The 20,570-nt window shown below is 42.6% G+C and overlaps 1 long non-coding RNA gene across 1 annotated transcript; it reads right to left on the bottom strand.

The window, feature by feature from the left end:
- Positions 1–421: 421 nt before the first annotated feature.
- Positions 422–15,250, bottom strand: LOC309610956. Its single transcript, XR_014234259.1, has 2 exons — positions 13,789–15,250; positions 422–12,233 (listed from the first exon to the last, which is right to left on the bottom strand). It is a non-coding gene; the product is annotated as an uncharacterized lncRNA (long non-coding RNA).
- Between the last annotated feature and the right edge of the window lie 5,320 nt (positions 15,251–20,570).

Raw genomic sequence — 20,570 nt, 5'->3', positions numbered from 1 at the left:
CATCAGCCTTCATTTTGGGTTTTGTTTGGCTTTCAATCTTTAAGGATATCTTTGCTTTAAGGATATAATATCCTGGTTTGGTCTTTTCCTTTAATGCTTTAAAGATGTTATTCCATTCTTTCCTGGTCTCTATGTTTTCTGATGAGAAATCACAGTCCTTCAAGTTGACATTCTGTGATGTATAACAGGTCGTTTTCCTTGACTGCTTTCAAGATTATTCTTCACCTTTGCGTTTTTATCAGATTGTGTGTCAGGGTGAGGCTTTCTGAGCTTAGATCTGTGTCTCTAAATCAGTGATGTTTTCAACCATTCTTTTCCTCATATATTTTCTTCTGCACCTTTCCTTCAGACCCTCCAACGGCACAAAAGGTAGAACTTGCAATATTGTTTCACATGTCTCTGAGACTTAATTTTTGTTCAGTCATTTTTCCTCTTTGTTTTTCAGATTGTGCCATTTCTATTGATCCATTATTTTTCTGAATCTTTCCTCTGTCTTCTCTGTTCTGTTATTCAGCCCATCCAGTGAATGTTTGCTTTTGGATATTGCATGTTAAGTTCTAAAATTTCCATTTGCTTCTTTTTCATAGTTTTTACTTCTCTGTGAAGAACTTCTCTCCATTAATTTCAAGAGGATTTACCTTTACCTCATTGAGCATGGTTGTAATGGATGCTTTGTCTGCTAATTCCTTCATGTGGGTTATTTCAGGGCTGGGTCTGTTGATTGCCTTTTTCTCTTGAGAATTGGTCACATTTTCCTAGTTCTTTGTATGCTCTGTTGTGTGATTTTGGTTGGTATCCTGGGAAGTTTGCTTATTATGTTTCGAGACTCTGGTTCCTATTAAAATCCTCCAGAGATTGTTACTTTTTCTTTTTCTGTTGTTTTTATGAAGCAATTCATGAACCTATGGTCAAACACGTATTGTGCCTTGTCTTCTGAGTTGTTCCAGTCTTGGTGCAGTTTTCAGGACACTGCTGTGCTGTTTGTGTCCACGTGGTGCACGTACCACTCAGGGGTTAATCTGGGAATTGAGTGGCAGTTTATACTGTAGTTCACTTCTGCAAGCCTCTACTCTGCCTCATTGGGTCTGTCTGTGCATGAGGCTCAGGGGGATCCCAGGACTTATGTTGGCTCATACACAGACCTAAATAGTCTCCTCCTCTAGCTCTCTCCTCTTTGGGCTTCTACCCACATTCTCAGGCTTCAGGGACCCCTCCTACATGTTCCTCAAAGTGTTTCAGCCTCCATGCTGTCATGCAGTTCCATATGGCCAGGTTGACCTTTCAGGTGAAATAGCAAGAGAAAAGAAAGGAAAATAACAGACATTCCCCCACACTCTTCAGACAATAGGAGCCTCTTTACCTGTTCCTTTGTCCAGAGACACAGGTCATTTCTCAGTGAAGGTCTCTGCCATCACTGAGGTTGCAGGGGAGATGTGGTAACTGGGGAGAAAAAATCAAATGGGGATGACCCCCTCACTCCTCAACATGCAAGCCCCCCACTTTCTCACTTGTCTGCCTAGAAATAAAGGGTTGATCCCACAGTTCTAACTTTCAGCTGCTGCTGGACTTTGCACGCCTTGCGTAAGCTGGGAGACAGAGGCAGGAAAAAAACCAACATAATCACCCTATTACGGGCTGTTATTCAACTTTGGACTTCCAGGCCCCATCTGCCTGTTAGTGTTCACTTCTTAGAGTTTCAAGTGCATGCTTTTTGTCCTCTATCTTGAGTTTCATTTGTAATCTGCGTGAGAGAGGTTGTATGGGGCTTTCTCCGTCTTGGCCCAACCAGAAGTCTACCGTTACTTTAAAAATAAATATATTTAGGTTGTCGCATATAGCAAGATAGCCTCCTCTTTTCAGGCTGAATAGTGTTCCATTGTGCGTATGCCACATTTTCTTTATCCATTCATCTGTTTATGGACATTAAGTTGTTTCCATACCTTGGCTATTGTGGCTAATGCTGCCATAAAAATGGGAGTGCAGATGTCTCTTTTGAGATCCTAATTTCGATTCTTTTGGATATAGACCCAGGAGTGGGATGGCTCGATCATGCTACGTGAAATAAGCCAGTAACAGAAGGACAAATATTGCGTGGTTCCACTTTTATTAAGTATCTAAAATAGTCAAACTCACTCCAGTTGATAACACTGAATTGTATAACAGATATTTGCTGAGAGAGTAGAACTTAAATGTTTTCACCCCCACCCCATTAACTTGATGGGGGAAATCCTTTCACAATGTATCAAATCATCGGGTCACTGAACAAGGGCTAGCTGCCTGATGTGCAAAGAAGCCAATACTATGGCACTGGGTTTTGAGGAGAGAGCTTTATTGTGAGGTCAATTGACAAGGAGACAGGAGGCAAGGCTCTCAAATCTGTCTCCTTGATCTAGGGTTTGGGGTGAAATTTAAGGAGTCAGGGGAACTTCAAACTTGGAAGCTGATCGGCTAGTGTTGAATCAGTCCATAGAAACAGCTACTCCTGCACCTGGAAGCCAGCTTTTCCTTACTGAAGGACTCCTCGCTTTGTAAAGGGCTCTGGTGGCAACATTTCTATTCTTTAAGTTCTGTAGACTGAAGATTCTGGGTCATGCTGGAGACATGGGTTCCCATCTTCTACGTGCACAGTGCTGTCTCTGTAAAATAACTCAAGGTTTGATTAGTCAACCTATATAAGGAGGCAAAACCAGTTTAAGCTGGTATTGTTTCAGTTTGATTATTCAGCAGTCTCTTTAAGGAGGCAAAACCAGTTTAACCAGTTTAATGTTTTACATGCTTTTTCAACCACGTTGTAAGTAACTCACAACTGTGTTTGTCAATTATGCTCCAATAAAGCTGAAAAAAAGGACCCCTTCCTCCCAAAAAAGAAAAAAATGTCAAACTCATACAGAGAGTAGAATGGTGATTGCCAGGAGCTGGCAGGAGGGGAAAATGGGGAGTTGTTGTTAAACAGCCATAAAATTTCAGTTCTGCAAAGGAATACGTTCTAGAGATCTGCTGTACAACATCTAACAATATCGTTTGTGCATTTAAATATTTAAGAGGGGAGATCTCAAGTGTTCTTACCACAATAAAAAATGTTAGGCAATTTCTGGTTATCACAGAATGCTTGGAATATATAACTAAAGCAGTAATATGCTAAATATCAAACTCGATAATGAGGTAATTTCCAAGAAATAAAAATTAAGATTGTTTGACAATGGAAGAATAAGTATGTCTCTCCATGTGCACTCTGAAAAAAAGATGTTTTTATAAATGCATGTGAAAGAAAATGTTTCATAGTTATTTCTATTTTAATATGATCATGGTACATTAAAATGTATTAGTGCTTGCCTGTGAACACTAAGGTCACTTGATTTGTAATTTTCTATATTGTTCTATATTTTTGTGACTAAAGACATTACTTGGGGGAATTAAAAGAATATCTTGAAGCGATTTTGGCTTTGGATCCGCCACTAATTCCTATTTAACCTTAATTCAGGGGTCGGATTCTTTGACCCAAGGAAACAGAATAGTATAAAAAGAAAGAATGTGAGTGTCAGATGGTGGCAGTGATTAAGTATAGCAAGAGATGTCTTTACAAAAGTTACTGTTGGTCCCAGAAGACTCTCACTTAGCTGTGTGACCCTGGGCAAGTCACTTCACCTAAATCTGTGAATTATAGGGCTGTGGTGATGATTTAAAAGTAACTGGGCACGGTGGACACTCAGAAATCCTGGGTTCTCAATAAAGCCACTGCCCTGCTCCTTGGTCCTTTGGAATTACTATATTAGTAAAATTTATACTTGACAGTAATTTTAGCTTAAAGTTTATTTTGTCTATTTCGTCTCAGCCTTTTGGCTAAGATCAAGTGTAGTATCTGTTCTTGTCAATTTAAAGTTTATTTTCTCTGATATCATTGCAGCTGTTCCCACTTTTGCTTTCCACTTGCATTGACTATCTTTTTCCATCCCTTCACTTTGAGCCTATATGTGTCCTTAAAGCTGAAGCGATTCTACTGTAGGCAGCATACAGTTGCATCTTTTTTTAAAATCTATCCATATGCCTTTGGATTGGTGAATTCAATCCATTGAATTTAGAATTATTGAGAACTTACTAATGCCATCTTACTGTTTTCTGGTTGTTTTGTATTCCTGTTGTTTCTTTTCCCCTCTGTTTCTGCCTACCTTTGTAAATTGGTTATTTTCTATGGTGGTGTGCTGTTTCCCCTTTCTTTATCTTTGGTTCATCTGCTCTAGGTTTTGCTTTGTGGTTACCATGAAGCTTACGTAAGACATCTCATAGATTAAAATCGTCCATTTTAAGCTGACAGCGTCTTAACTTCAATTGCCTACAAAAACTTTACCTTTTTACTCCCCACTCTTGTTTTTGATGTCGTTATTTACGTCTTTTTATATTGTGTGTTTGTTAGTACATTACAGTAGCTATAATTATTTTAAATACTCTTTTCCTTTGACCTTTATAATTAAGTGGCTAACACACCTTCCTCTTACAGATTTAGAGTTTTCTGATTGTATATTTACCTTTACCAATGTGTTGTATACTTTTATACGTTTTCATGTTGCTGATTACTGTCTTTTCATTTCGGCTTGAAGAATTCTTTTCAGCATTTCTTTCAAGGCAGGTCTAATGGTGATGAACTCCCTCAGCTTTTGTCTGCCTAGAAAAATCTTTATTTCTCCTTCATATCTGAAGGATAACTTTGATGGATAGAGTATTTTTGGTTGGCTTTTTTTTTTTTCTTTCAACATGTTGAATATGTCATTCCACTCTCTCCTGGCCTGTCGGGTTTCTGCTGAGAAATCTGCTGATAGTGTAATGGGGGTTCCTTTGTAAGTTAAAATCTTTTTTCCCCTGACTGCTTTTACAATTCTTTATCCCTTGATTTTTGACAATTTCATTATAATGTGTCTTGGAGAAGGTCTTTTGCATTGAGATAGTAGGACACTCTTTTAGCTTCAAGAACCTGGATGTTGTTGAGATTAACCTGGTATAAATTCAAGTTAGAGTGTTTTAATTTTAGGATGTTAAAGGTAATCCCCATGGTAAACACAAAGAAAATAGCTATAGAATATACCCAAAAGGAAGTGAGAAAGTAATTTAAATATTTTACTGTAAGAAATCAGCTAAACACACACAAAGATAGGAATGCAGGAAATGAGGGGCAAAAAAGCTTTGAGCATATGGAAAACAAATAGCACAATAGCAGAAATAAGTCTTTTTTTTAATCAGTAATTACTTTAAATGTAAATGGATTAAACTCCCCAATCAAAATACAGAGATTGGCGGAATAGGTAAAAACATATGATCCAACTATATGCTGTCTACAAGAGACTCACTTGAGATCAAAAGACTCAAACAGGTTGAAAGGATAGAAAAAGGAATTCCAAACTCAGTGAGAAAACTCAAATAGTAACCAAAAGAGAGCAGGAGTGTCTATACCAATATCAGACAAAATAGACTTTGAATTTAAAATGGATCAAAGACTTAAATATAAGAGCTATACAAATTTCTGAAGAAAAAAAGGGATAAATCTTCACAGTCTTGGATTTGGCAACGAACTCTTAAATATGATGGCAAAAGCACAAGCAACAAAAGGAAAAAGAAATAGTACTTTATCAAAATTAAAATCCTTTGTGTTTCAAAGAACACGACATAATAGAGATAGCCTCAACCACCAGAGGGCAGACAGCAGAAGCAAGAAAAACTACAATCCTGCAGCCTGTGGAACAAAAACCACATTTACAGAAAGATAGACAAGATGAAAAGGCAGAGGGCTATATACCAGATGAAGGAACAAGAAAAAAACCCAGAAAAACAACTAAATGAAGTGGAGATAGGCAACCTTCCAGAAAAAATTCAGAATAATGATAGTGAAGATGATCCAGGACCTCAGAATAAGACTGGAGGCAAAGACTGAGAAGATGCAAGAAATGATTAACAAAGACCTAGAAGAATTAAAGAACAAACAAACAGAGATGACCAACACAATAACTGAAATGAAAACTACACTAGGAGGAGTCAATAGCAGAATAACTGAGGCAGAAGAACGGATAAGTGACCTGGAAGACAGAATGGTGGAATTCACTGCTGCAGAACAGACTAAAGAAAAAAGAATGAAAAGAAATGAAGACAGCCTAAGAGACCTCTGGGACAACATTAAATGCAACAACATTCGCATTATAGGGGTCCCAGAAGGAGAAGAGAGAGAGAAAGGACCAGAGAAAATATTTGAAGAGATTATAGTCGAAAACTTCCCTAACATGGGAGGGGAAATAGTCACCCAAGTCCAGGAAGCGCAGAGAGTCCCATACAGGATAAACCCAAGGAGAAACACGCCGAGACACAGAGTAATCAAAGTGGCAAAAATTAAAGACAAAGAAAAATTATTGAAAGCAGCAAGGGAAAAAAGACAAATAACATACAAGGGAACTCCCATAAGGTTAACAGCTGATTTCTCAGCAGAAACTCTACAAGCCAGAAGGGAGTGGCATGATATACTTAAAGTGATGAAAGGGAAGAACCTACAACCAAGATTACTCTACCTGGCAAGGATCTCATTTAGATTTGATGGAGAAATCAAGAGCTTTACAGACAAGCAAAAGCTAAGAGAATTCAGCATCACCAAACCAGCTCTACAACAAATGCTAAAGGAACTTCTCTAAGTGGGAAACACAAGAGAAGAAAAGGACCTACAAAAACAAACCCAAAACAATTAAGAAAATGGTCATAGGAACATACATATTGATAATTACCTTAAACGTGAATGGATTAAATGCTCCAACCAAAAGACACAGGCTTGCTGAATGGATACAAAAACAAGACCCATATATATGCTGTCTACAAGAGACCCACTTTAGACCTAGGGACACATACAGACAAAGTGAGGGGGTGGAAAAAGATATTCCATGCAAATGGAAATCAAAAGAAAGCTGGAGTAGCTATACTCATATCAGATAAAATAGACTTTAAAATAAAGAATGTTACAAGAGACAAGGAAGGACATTACATAATGATCAAGGGATCAATCCAAGAAGAAGATATAACAATTATAAATATATATGCACCCAACACAGGAGCACCTCAATACATGAGGCAAATGCTAACAGCTATAAAAGAGGAAATCAACAGTAACACAATAATAGTGGGAGACTTTAACACCTCACTTACACCAATGGACAGAGCATCCAAAATGAAAATAAATAAGGAAACAGAAGCTTTAAATGACACAATAGACCAGATAGATTTAATTGATATTTATAGGACATTCCATCCTAAAACAGCAGATTACATGTTCTTCTCAAGTGCGCACGGAACATTCTCCAGGATAGATCACATCTTGGGTCACAAATCAAGCCTCAGTAAATTTAAGAAAATTGAAATCATATCAAGCATCTTTTCTGACCACAACGCTATGAGATTAGAAATGAATTACAGGGAAAAAAACGTAAAAAACACAAACACATGGAGGCTAAACAATACATTACTAAATAACCAAGAGATCACTGAAGAAATCAAAGAGGAAATCAAAAAATACCTAGAGACAAATGACAATGAAAACACCATGACCCAAAACCTATGGGATGCAGCAAAAGCAGTTCTAAGAGGGAAGTTTATAGCTATACAAGCCTACCTAAAGAAACAAGAAAAATCTCAAGTAAACAATCTTACCTTACACCTAAAGAAACTAGAGAAAGAAGAACAAACAAAACCCAAAGTTAGCAGAAGGAAAGAAATCATAAAGATCAGAGCAGAAATAAATGAAATACAAACAAAGAAAACAATAACAAATATCAATAAAACTAAAAGCTGGTTCTTTGAGAAGATAAACAAAATTGATAAGCCATTAGCCAGACTCATCAAGAAAAAGAGGGAGAGGACTCAAATCAATAAAATCAGAAATGAAAAAGGAGAAGTTACAACAGACACCACAGAAATACAAAGCATTCTAAGAGACTACTACAAGCAACTCTATGCCAATAAAATGGACAACCTGGAAGAAATGGACAAATTCTTAGAAAGGTATAACTTCCAAGACTGAACCAGGAAGAAACAGAAAATATGAACAGACCAATCACAAGTAATGAAATTGAAACTGTGATTAAAAATCTTCCAACAAACAAAAGTCCAGGACCAGATGGCTTCACAGGTGAATTCTATCAAACATTTAGAGAAGAGCTAACACCCATCCTTCTCAAACTCTTCCAAAAAATTGCAGAGGAAGGAACACTCCCAAACTCATTCTATGAGGCCACCATCACCCTGATACCAAAACCAGACAAAGACACTACAAAAAAAGAAAATTACAGATCAATATCACTGATGAATATAGATGCAAAAATCCTCAACAAAATACTAGCAAACAGAATCCAACAACACATTAAAAGGATCATACACCACGATCAAGTGGGATTTATCCCAGGGATGCAAGGATTCTTCAATATACGCAAATCAATCAATGTGATACACCATATTAACAAATTGGAGAATAAAAACCATATGATCATCTCAATAGATGCAGAAAAAGCTTTTGACAAAATTCAACACCCATTTATGATAAAAACTCTCCAGAAAGTGGGCATAGAGGGAACCTACCTCAACATAATAAAGGCCATATATGACAAACCCACAGCAAACATCATTCTCAACAGTGAAAAACTGAAAGCATTTCCTCTAAGATCAGGAACAAGACAAGGATGTCCACTCTCACCACTATTATTCAACATAGTTTTGGAAGTCCTAGCCACGGCAATCAGAGAAGAAAAAGAAATAAAAGGAATCCAAATTGGAAAAGAAGAAGTAAAACTGTCACTGTTTGCAGATGACATGATACTATACATAGAGAATCCTAAAACTGCCACCAGAAAACTGCTAGAGCTAATTAATGAATTTGGTAAAGTTGCAGGATACAAAATTAATGCACAGAAATCTCTTGCATTCCTATACACTAATGATGAAAACTCTGAAAGAGTAATTATGGAAACACTCCCATTTACCATTGCAACAAAAAGAATAAAATACCTAGGAATAAACCTACCTAGGGAGACAAAAGACCTGTATGCAGAAAACTATAAGACACTGATGAAAGAAATTAAAGATGATACCAACAGATGGAGAGATATACCATGTTCTTGGATTGGAAGAATCAACATTGTGAAAATGACTATACTACCAAAAGCAATCTACAAATTCAATGCAATCCCTATCAAATTACCAATGGCATTTTTTACGGAACTAGAACAAATCATCTTAAAATTTGTATGGAGACACAAAAGACCCCGAATAGCCAAAGCAGTCTTCAGGGAAAAAAACGGAGCTGGAGGAATCAGACTCCCTGACTTCAGACTATACTACAAAGCTACAGTAATCAAGACAATATGGTACTGGCACAAAAACAGAAACATAGATCAATGGAACAAGATAGAAAGCCCAGAGATAAACCCACACACCTATGGTCAACTAATCTATGACAAAGGAGGCAAAGATATACAATGGAGAAAAGACAGTCTCTTCAATAAGTGGTGCTGGGAAAACTGGACAGCTACATGTAAAAGAATGAAATTAGAATACTCCCTAACACCATACACAAAAATAAACTCAAAATGGATTAGAGACCTAAATGTAAGACTGGACACTATAAAACTCTTAGAGGAAAACATAGGAAGAACACTCTTTGACATAAATCACAGCAAGATCTCTTTTGATCCACCTCCTAGAGTAATGGAAATAAAAACAAAAATAAACAAATGGAACCTAATGAAACTTCAAAGCTTTTGCACAGCAAAGGAAACCATAAACAAGACAAAAAGACAACCCTCAGAATGGGAGAAAATATTTACAAACGAATCAACGGACAAAGGATTAATCTCCAAAATATATAAACAGCTCATTCAGCTCAATATTAAAGAAACAAACACCCCAATCCAAAAATGGGCAGAAGACCTAAATAGACATTATTCCAAAGAAGACATACAGATGGCCACGAAGCACATGAAAAGATGCTCAACATCACTAATTGTTAGAGAAATGCAAATCAAAACTACAATGAGGTATCACCTCACACCAGTTAGAATGGGCATCATCAGAAAATCTACAAACAACAAATGCTGGAGAGGGTGTGGAGAAAAGGGAACCCTCTTGCACTGTTGGTGGGAATGTAAATTGATACAGCTACTATGGAGAACAATATGGAGGTTCCTTAAAAAACTAAAAATAGAATTACCATATGACCCAGCAATCCCACTACTGGGCATATACCCAGAGAAAACCGTAATTCAAAAAGACACATGCACCTGAATGTTCATTGCAGCACTATTTACAATAGCCAGGTCATGGAAGCAACCTATATGCCCATCAACAGACGAATGGATAAAGAAGTTGTGGTACATATATACAATGGAATATTAGCCATAAAAAGGAACGAAATTGAGTCATTTGTTGAGACGTGGATGGATCTAGAGACTGTCATACGGAGTGAAGTAAGTCAGAAAGAGAAAAACAAATATCGTATATTAACGCATGTATGTGGAACCTAGAAAAATGGTACAGATGAACCGGGTTGCAGGGCAGAAGTTGAGACACTGATGTAGAGAACAAACGTATGGACACCAAGGGGGGAAAACTGCGGTGGGGTGGGGGTGGTGGTGTGCTGAATTGGGTGATTGGGATTGACATGTATAAAGTGATGTGTATAAAATTGATGACTGATTAAAAAAAAAAAAGAAAGACATAATACAACCTTCAGAATGAAGGAAAATGTTTGCAAATCATATATCTGATAAAGCCTAGTATTCAGAATATGTAAAGAACACTGGCAACTCAACAATAAAATGTCAAATAACCAAATTTTAAAAATGAGAAAAAGAATTTGCATAGATACTGCTCCAAAGAAGAGACACAAATTGCCAATAAACACATGAAAACATGGCCAAAATTATTAGTCAAAATTATGCAAACTGAAACCACAGTGAGATATCACTTCACACCCACTAGTATGCATATAATTTTTTAAAAAACAAGGGTTGGCAATGATGTGGGGAAATTGGCACTTTCAAGCATTGCTGGTGCAAATATGAAAAAGAAAATAGTTTGGCAGTTCCTCAAAAAGTTAAACACAGACATACAATATGGCCCAGGAACTCCACTCCCTGGTATATGTCCAGGAGAAATAAAAAACATATGTTCACACAAAAACTTGTACATGAGTGTTATATTGTCGTATCATTACTCATAATAGCCAAAAAGTGGAAACAACCCAACTATTCGTCAACTGATGAATGGAAAAATAAAATGTTTTATATCCATACAATGAATATTATTCAGCCATAAAAAGGGTGAAGGACAGATACATGCTACAACCTGGATGCATCTTGAGTACATTTTGCTTACTGCAAAAGTCAGACACAAAAGTCCACACATTGTGTGGTTCTATTCATATGAAATGTCCAGCATAGGAAAATCAATAGAGACAGAAAGACCCAGGGCTGGGGTGAAAGGGGAGGAGAGAATGAGAATGACTGATACTAGGTATGAGATTTCTCTTGGGGATGATGAAAATGTACTGGAATTAGAGATGTTGATTGCAAAACCTGAGTATACTAAAAGCCGCCAAATCACACAGTTCAAAAAAAATGTGAATTGATGGAATGTGAATTATATCTCAATAAAAAGATAATATGACTTAACATTTTTATAGTCATTACTCTTTTTTTTTTTAATATATTTATTTATTTATTTTTGGCTGTGTTGGGTCTTCGTTTCTGTGCGAGGGCTTTCTCTAGTTGCGGCGAGCGGGGGCCACTCCTCATCGCGGTGCGCGGGCCTCTCACTATCGCGGCCTCTCTTGTTGTGGAGCACAGGCTCCAGACACGCAGGCTCAGTAGTTGTGGCTCACGGGCTTAGTTGCTCCGCGGCATGTGGGATCCTTCCAGACCAGGGCTCGAACCCATGTCCCCTGCGTTGGCAGGCAGATTCTCAACCGCTGCACCACCAGGGAAGTCCCTATAGTCATTACTCTTGATGAGTTTCATGATGGAATTCCCACAGTGACTTCAATGGAGTGGCTTGTATGGGATGATATTTGAGGCTCAACCCTTTGGGACCAGATGCTCATCTTGACCTGTTGAATGACAGTGAGGGCCAGCCAGTATATTTTCTTCACTGAGGATCAATCCCCATATGTATCCTTGGTTTGAATCCTTGTCTTTTTTTCTTCATATTCCTGAAGCAAGTTCCTAGGAAATACATTCACAATAGCGAGAGGGGTTGACATCTTCCTGGCAAAAGTCTTAACTTATTCACAGGTCAAACTTCAGATCTCCTTATTACTAGCTGCCCGGGGAGCCCCCTGAATCAAAGTAGAGCTTACGAAGATGGACCTTGCATTTTAGCGTGCCCTTAAAATACGCAACAGGCTGATCGCATGGGGAAAATAACTTTATTTACATGAGACAAGTACAAAGTCAGCACAACACAGTGAGGGAGAGTATGGGTGCTGGTGCCTGATGGCCTGAAATTAAATCCTATTTGAAAGCCACTTGTCCCTGGGAAGGTTAGTTACTTAGCCCTTCTGTTTCTCAGTTCCCTGGCCAGTGATATGGAAACTTTAATAGGACCTGCTTATTTGTATTATGTTCTGAGGCTAAAAATTAGTAAATACAAAGCCTGAAGAAAAATGATGGGTACTTCATAAGTGCTACCTACATAAATATTCAAGTATTAAATGCCTGGAAGAATAAGCAGGTTGTCTCCAGAAAGGGAACCTAGGAGGCTACAAACAGGAGGATAGAGCCTACTTTTTCACATTGATGACATGAGTAAGAAGTTTTAGAGCTCATGGAAAGAATATTATTTCTTGTGATGCACTGTGGGGTGGGCAGAGTAGGGGCTGTGGCCCATATTTTATGGTTCAGGGCACTGAAATTTAGAGGGATTGAATAACTTGCCCAGAGTCACAACACTGATGAGTGATGGGTCTGAGGCAGGGGAGGGAGTTGATTTCCTGGGGATAGAGATTCCTGAACACATGGACATGAGATCATGCCCTGGATACACAAACCAAGAGCTCTCCTCACTCCCTTTCCCACATCCTCCTGCCCCAAGGATGCTGCAGGGAGACAGCTGGTACTCAGAGGAAGTGCCTGGCCCAAGAGAATGGCTCAAATCTGGACCCAACTCCTGGCTCTACGTTTCAATCCCTGACCCCAAATACAATGCCTTTCCCCCAAATGAAGACCCCCTAATGGACCGGGGTATCCAAATATGTGTGCATCTCCCCTCCCTTCCCCCTCAGCACTTGAGTCTAGCAGCTGATTTGCAGTGACACTTCCTGGTGGTCAGGTAACCACCCTGAATGACCAGTAGTCTTCTTGACTCCCTAACTGACTCAGAACCCAGGACATTCCAAACCAACTGCCCACATGACAGTTGCACAGAGAATCAGCATCATCTTCAACTGACCAAACCTGGATGATGAGCAGTTAATATTCATTAGCTGGGAACAGGGTCTACTGGGCTGGTGTTCTGGTGGCTTAACAGATGAAGCTTACAGGCCCCCAGGGTCTCACTGGCTAGAAACTGACCAGCTGAGCAGCTTGGACTAAGGCCTGGCTAAGAGCGGGCAGTGGCTGCACGGGCTCTGAGTGGGCACCTTCCCTGCCCAACCCTCCCTCAGCCAGATCCAGGCTCTGCTGCACAAACTATAGCCATTACTCCTGAATCTACTTACTGGTATTACTTCCACAGTATCTTCAATGGAGTGGTTAGTGGGGGTGATATTTGTGTCCTTACCCTGTTGTTTGGCCAGATGCTGATTCTGATGTGTCTGAACCACCGCTGCGGGTGGCCAGCAGATTATCTTGATCGCATCTGATATGATATTCCTGTGCATCCTGTGTTTGATTCCTTTATAATCTTCCTTTTCTTCTTGGTACCCGAGTCATGATCCTGGAAAACACAACAAAAATTGAGAGAACTATTGATATGTCGCTGGGAGAAGACCATGCGGAGGTGTCAATTCATTCCCAGGTCACACGTCTGTCCTCTTTGTTCACCAGCCTCCTAGGGGAGTCTAGGGGAGTCAAGTGAATCAAAGCTGGCCTTGGGAAGAGGGTGTTGCAATGTGGTGTGCACTTAAAATAGCCAGCGGGCTGACTGCACGGGGACATGACTTTATTTAGTGAGATAATATAGAAAGGGAGCACAGCACAGTGAGCGAGAGAGTGGGGGCTGGTGCCTGATGGTCTGGATTCAAATCATACCAGAAGCCACATGAACCTGGGAAAGTTATGCAGACCCTCTGTCCTCAGTTCCTTGTTCTGTGATAATGGAAAGGTTAATAGGGCCCACTTATTAGTATTACATGATGAAGCTTAATACAACAAATCAGGTAGACCCTGACGAAAAATGATGGGTACTTCATAAGTGCTACCTAAATGTTCAAATATTACATGTCTGTAAGAATTAAGCAAGAAATGTGGTAGTGCTGCCTCCAGAGAGGGGACCTGGATGCCACAGGGCAGGGGAGCGGGGAAGGTTATGGGTGTGATGCTTTAGAGCTTGTGAAGAATATCTGTTATCATCTCCTGTGGTCCCCACATCAGCCCCGTAGGGAACTCACGGCAGGTGCTGTGATCCATATTTTATGGTACATGGCACTAAAATGTTGAGATTTTAAGTGACTTTCCCGGAGTCGCAAAGCTGATGACAGATGGATGTGGGACAGGAATGTAGTTGGTTCCCTGGGACGGAAATCCCTGAACCCCTGAATCCTCTAGATGGTGCCCTGGACTCCTGAGCCCAGGGCTCCCCTCCCTCTATCCCCCCAATCCTCCTGCCTGCCCCATGGTTGCTCCAAGGACAGGAGGGGTCTGAGCCAACAGGAGGGCCCATGCCTGACCCAGCTGCCTCCCTTACATGTTGATCCCTGACCCCACAGCTGTTAAATATCCCTGAAAGAAGGTCCCTTGAAGGATCAGGGGGTCCCATCTACGTCCCTCCTCTCTCAGCATCGTCACACACCGGGTGAGCCTCCTGGTGGTCTGACCAGTGGTCGGCTTGTCTCCACGTGGCTCAGAGCCCCGGTCTCTCCAAGCCAGCTGCCCACGTGGCACGTCTCTAACAAATTAGCTTGGTCTTCAACAACCAGCCCTGGATGCACAGTTACTGCTGATTAGTGAGGACAGTGGCCTGCTGGGCCGTGCTTGGTGGTTTAGTGGGTGAAGCTGGCGTGCCCCACTGTCACCTGACCATTGATGTGAGCAGCTGTCAGAGTAGCCTGGGCTACGGCCTGGCTGGGGAGGGGCCGTGGCTGCACTGGCTCTGAGGGCGCACCTTCCCTGCTCATCCTTCCTCATCAAAATCCAGCCCCTACAAACTCCTCATCCATCCGTAGACCCTGCAGCGGCACAGGAGAGAGGCCCATGTCCTCCTGGAGGGACCCCTCCATAGCCACAGCCTAGAGACCCCATCCCAGGACTGTCTCTGAGGACTCAGGCCCTCCTAATCTCTGCCACCAGACGTTCATTCCACTAACCCGATGGCATTGCCCCTTCTCTCCACGTTCCCAGGCAGCACCCAAACACCCAGTGATCCTGTCCACATCAGCCACCGGAAATACCGCCATGAAATCCCAGCTTCCTCCCTTTCTAAAAACCTCTAGATTTAGACGGCTAATATTTGCTTTTGGATTTTGACATCAACATTCAGAAGTGTTTAGCCTGTAATTTCTCCTGTCCTGTACTATCTGCTGCTGGTATGACATCAGTATTCTCCTGGTCCGATGAAAGCAGTGTGGGTGTGTTCCCTCTGTATCTGTTCTCTGGAAGAGTGTGTAGCAGACGGGCATCATTTGTGTCTTAAATGTTTGGTAGAAATCAGAGGAAGCCACCTGGGCCTGAAGTTTGTTTTGTGGGAAAATTTTTTTTGCATCTCTTTCTAATTGAAGTTTACTTGGTGTATTGTACAGGGCACAGATCTTAAGCGTAGAGCTTTATGGTTTCTTGTAAATATAAACACATCTATTACTAACACTCAGTTCAATATACAGGCCGTCCCCAGCACCCTGGCAGCCCCTGTAGAAGGGGAGAAGAATAAGTGCTAACTTATTCGGTTATAAGCATGAAATCAGTTACTCCGTGTATATTCCAAGTGCAATGATTTACACACAGATAACTCAAAATTAGTGTGGCAGCACACTCAGAAAGTAGTGGAGGGCGCTGGAGGGCTGGGAGAATCCAGTCCCTTTGGGATTTCCGCTGTGGAGGTCTGGGGCCAGAGTAAGGAAGCTGAGAGGAGCTTCTCAGAAGCATCTGGGCTTTTACAGAGGGAAAAACTACTGCTTCCCAGAGTGGAGCGCCCATTGTAATTCACTGAGCCCTCCCTTTGCTGAGGGTGCTTTCCTATACTTGTGTGTTATTTTACATAGAAATGTTTAAAAATTAAACCAAGTAGGAGATCAATTTTGCTTGATGTAAAAGCCTCCAGTGTTAAAAATAAAACGTATATCTAAAATTATGCTGAATCTGTACAGTTCAGACAGGCGATAACCGGCACTAAATAGCTGACTCAGGAGAGGAGGAGTAGAGAGGCGGCCCTCCTTGGCCCTCCTTCCTTGGCCTCGTGTCTCATTTAAGCTTCCAGACACTGTACAAGCTCCATCCCCTCTGAGTCTCAGGCTGAGGCCTCCAGGTCACGGTCTTCACAGGTGTCAGACCAGAACCTGCCGCAGAAAGGCAGGGAGTGGAGTCAGTGGGGAGGTGGGCTCCCTCGGGTCAGTGTGTGGGACCCAGGGGGCTACTCAGACCCTGGAAGTGACTTTGGGCCCTGACATCCCCAGGGGTCACATCCCCAGGGCACTGGGTGGGGCCTATTTGCTGCACTTTGCCAAGTGTGCTCTGGTAGCAGAGAGACATGTCCTACAGGGGCGATTTAACCTGGGCATTTGGCCGGGCGGCGTTCAAGTGACTGGTCCCCTGAACAGTGAAAGTGATGCAGAGGAAAGGGGAGGCTCTGGGGCTCCAGGGTGAAAAGTGTGGGTTCCTCCCACCTGGGCACTGTGAGGAGTGGGAGGTCTGATGACACAGGTGGGAGTAGTGACCCCGTCCCTCCAGCCCTACTCAACCCGACCCATCAGGAGACCTGCACAGTGGAAATGAACAATTGTTAAGTCACATTTTACCCCCAATAATTTTTTTCCTAACATCCCCACCAAGCCTTGCTTGCTTCATTCAGTTCTGAGATAGATTATTCAGTGGTAATAAAAAAATAAGGCTTATGGTCTAAGTACTCCAATGTGAAAAGGTTATAGGAAACACTGCTTTGTAAAATATAATGAGGGCTTCCCTCGTGGTGCAGTGGTTAAGAGTCTGCCTGCCAATGCAGGGGACACGGGTTCGAGCCCTGGTCTGGGAAGATCCCACATGCCGCGGAGCAACTATGCCCATGTGCCACAAGTACTGAGCCTGCGCTCTAGAGCCTGCGAGCCACAACTACCAAGCCCATGTGCCACAACTACTGAAGCCTGTGCGCCTAGAGCCCGAGCTCCACAACAAGAGAAGCCACCGCAATGAGAAGCCCGCGCACCGCAACGAAGAGTAGCCCCCGCTCACCACAACTAGAGAAAGCCCGCGCGCAGCAACGAAGACCCAACGCAGCCAGTAAATAAATAAATAAATAAAATTTATTTTAAAAATAACAATAATAAAATAAAATAAAATATAATGAAATAGGGACTTCCCTGGTGGGCCAGTGGCTAAGACTCCGTGCTCCCAATGCAGGGGGCCCAGGTTCGATCCCTGGTCAGGGAACTAGATCCCACATGCCCCAACTAAGAGCTTGTATGCCGCAACTAGGAGTCCACATGTCACAACTAAAGATCCTGAGTGCTGCAACTAAAGATCCCACATGCCACAACCAAGACCTGATGCAGCCAAATAAATAAATATTTAAAAAATAAATAAAAAATGAAATATAATCAAATATATAATTTTTTTTACTTATTTACAAATTTGGAAATTAAAGAAACATAAGCAATTTATAATTCTTCCCCCTTACCCTATCCCAAATGAGTATGGCATTGAGTTTCCTTCCATTTTTGTGTGTGTGTTTTGTTTTTACATACATGTGACCAATCTACAGAACCTCAGCCTGAGAAACGTTGCCATGAGGTGACTCAGGCCCTCCGCAGGGCTCTGTAGAGGCTGAGGGGCCCCCAGGGGTTGGCTCCCTCCCAGCTGGGTGTGGATCCTGCAGAGTCCCCTACTTGATGCTGAGACTACTACGGGCAGACAGGGCTCAAAGCTGGCCCAGGTGAGCTGTCCTGATTGCAGGAGAAGGAGTCCCAGGTGCCTCTGTCCTTCTCACCCTTTTCCCAGGAGGCCTGAAGGAGGGGAAGGGTCAGGGTCACGCCATGCTATCTCATCATATCCAATGTTAGCGGATCTAGCATTCAGCCGCTGAGTGGGGGATGCCCCCTTGCTGATGTTAAGGGGGTTGGTGGAGCAGAGCTGGGTCCCGCACTACCAGGATATTAAATAAATCCTGGAAGACTCTTACAAACGTGTATGATGTGAACAACGCAGCCTGGAGTCAGGCACAGGTGGCCTTACAGTAACCTACAGCCCTCTCCTCCAAATGGAGGAGCCACTGGAGGCTTTGGCCCAGCAACCTTAAAAGTTTATGTGGAGTGGGTTATCGCTTCCAGGAAAGATGTTCTCAGGGCACCCTTCATTTGTCTGCATGGGTTTTTACCATCCTCTTGTCTCCCTTGCATGCAATACTGGTCACCCCAGTGTGCTCCTCAGTTTTGCTGGTTCTACCAAAGTGCCAGAAAGAAAGTTAGGAAGCAATGGAACCCACCTGCCCTTATTTGCCTCCCCTCCCCTCCGCAGTTTACTTGTTTCATACTCCCATTTCCTCTTATTCTTCCACTTTATCTCCTTCCTTCATTCTAATAGAGTAGGAGAGAATTTCTTGACAGCTGGAGAGAAAACAATGGCACATGTCAGAGGCGCCCAGGGCAGGACTACACCCATTGGTGGTAGTGGTGGGAGGGGGCAGGGCAGAGCCAGACTTCACAGGTGGGGCTGGGGTGGCTCCAGCAGGGTGGGCCCAGTCCTTCTGACTCTGACCTGCCTCCTGCCCCAGGGAGGGGGGCACTCAGGGTTGCTCAACACGATTCAGTGACACAGACAGGGTGGTGGGCGGGGACTCTGGAGCCAGGGCAATGCTAAGAAAGTGGAGGAGGACGGCTGCAGAGGGTTTGTACAGATTTTATAGAAGATCCCAGGACCTCAAGTGCCTGGATGAGAACAGGTCCTTCTGGATGAGAATCATTAAAAAGAAGGAAGGAGGGGACGGGGAAGAGCTACATAGAGGAGCTTATGGATTAGAAAAAGAGAGAAAATGTAAAGGAGATGAAAGAGTAAGTAAGTTACATGCAGATTGTTGCCCTCCCGTTCAGAGTCTTCACTGTCAGCAAAGGAGTGTTTTAGTGCCCAAGGACAGCAATGATGCTGGGGGTGGGGGCATGCGAAAGGAGAGCTGAGAATCAGAGTCAAGGTCAGGACTCGGGGCCCCTTCTGTCCCCATCTCTCCCAGGGCCTTGATGGCTTCACCTCTGCAATGAGGGAGAGGGTCTAGGATCTCTAGGGCCCCTTTTCCAGCCCTCGAATTCTGTAACTATGACCAGGACGCCATGCCTGTGTCCTCCTGTGCCTCCGACAGCCAGTCACATCTCCACGGCTTTCTGTGCTTAACACTGCCCTCCTCCCAGCTCCCTCCTCTTCCTTCCTTCTTCCCTGCCTTGTCGGCTTAAAATCCCTTCTCCTTGACAACCTCCACCAACCATATTGTTCTCCAACATATGGGAACATTGCAGGAACAATTGTGGGTGTCCTGCCACTCTCCCTAATCAATCAGTGGATCAATGAACCAATCCAACCAAATGCAGGAAGCACCTGTCATGGACCCAAGGTTTCGATGGGCCTCCTGGGAGAGAATGGCAGCCAATTCCACATACAATTTATCTGTCCTGTGCCTGAGGCGATGACCTTAGTTACTTGCTAGATACTTAGTCCTCACAACAACCCTGTAAGTTTTCTAGCTCCTTAGAGGGGATGAACACAAGATTAAAGGTAAAGTAACTTGTCCAAATTCTCTTGGTCTGCAAGTGATGCAACAAGAGTTCTCCAGCAGGAGGATATATGCCCACATGAGTAAACAGTACCTGCTAGATTCTCCCGGAGTCCTGGAAGGACTGGGGAGAAGGGCACAGGGTGGGCATGGCTGGGGTATGGGGGAGCAGGGGCAGCGCTGCCGGGCTGCAGCGGTGGGTTCTGAGAGGAGAAGCGACCCCCTGGCCCTGCCTCCCAGACGCTCTGTCCTGGGGCAGGTCAATCCCAGAGGACCAGGTCAGCAGAGCTCTGAGGGCAAGTGTGTGGAGCCAGCCCGGCAACCCTTCACAGCATCCTCGAGAATTCCTGCCAGCCATGGAGGGGCTCGAGGGGCAGCTGAACATGGGCCTTATTCCTGGTCCCAGGATTTGGGTTGTGGGTGAGGAGCGCAGGCGAGAA

This window comes from Balaenoptera borealis (assembly GCF_965194805.1).
Source record: "Balaenoptera borealis genome assembly, chromosome: 14".
NCBI classification, from domain to species: Eukaryota; Metazoa; Chordata; class Mammalia; order Artiodactyla; family Balaenopteridae; genus Balaenoptera; species Balaenoptera borealis.
Note: the sequence above shows the minus strand (reverse complement) of the source record. Positions and strands in the feature narration are given on the sequence as shown.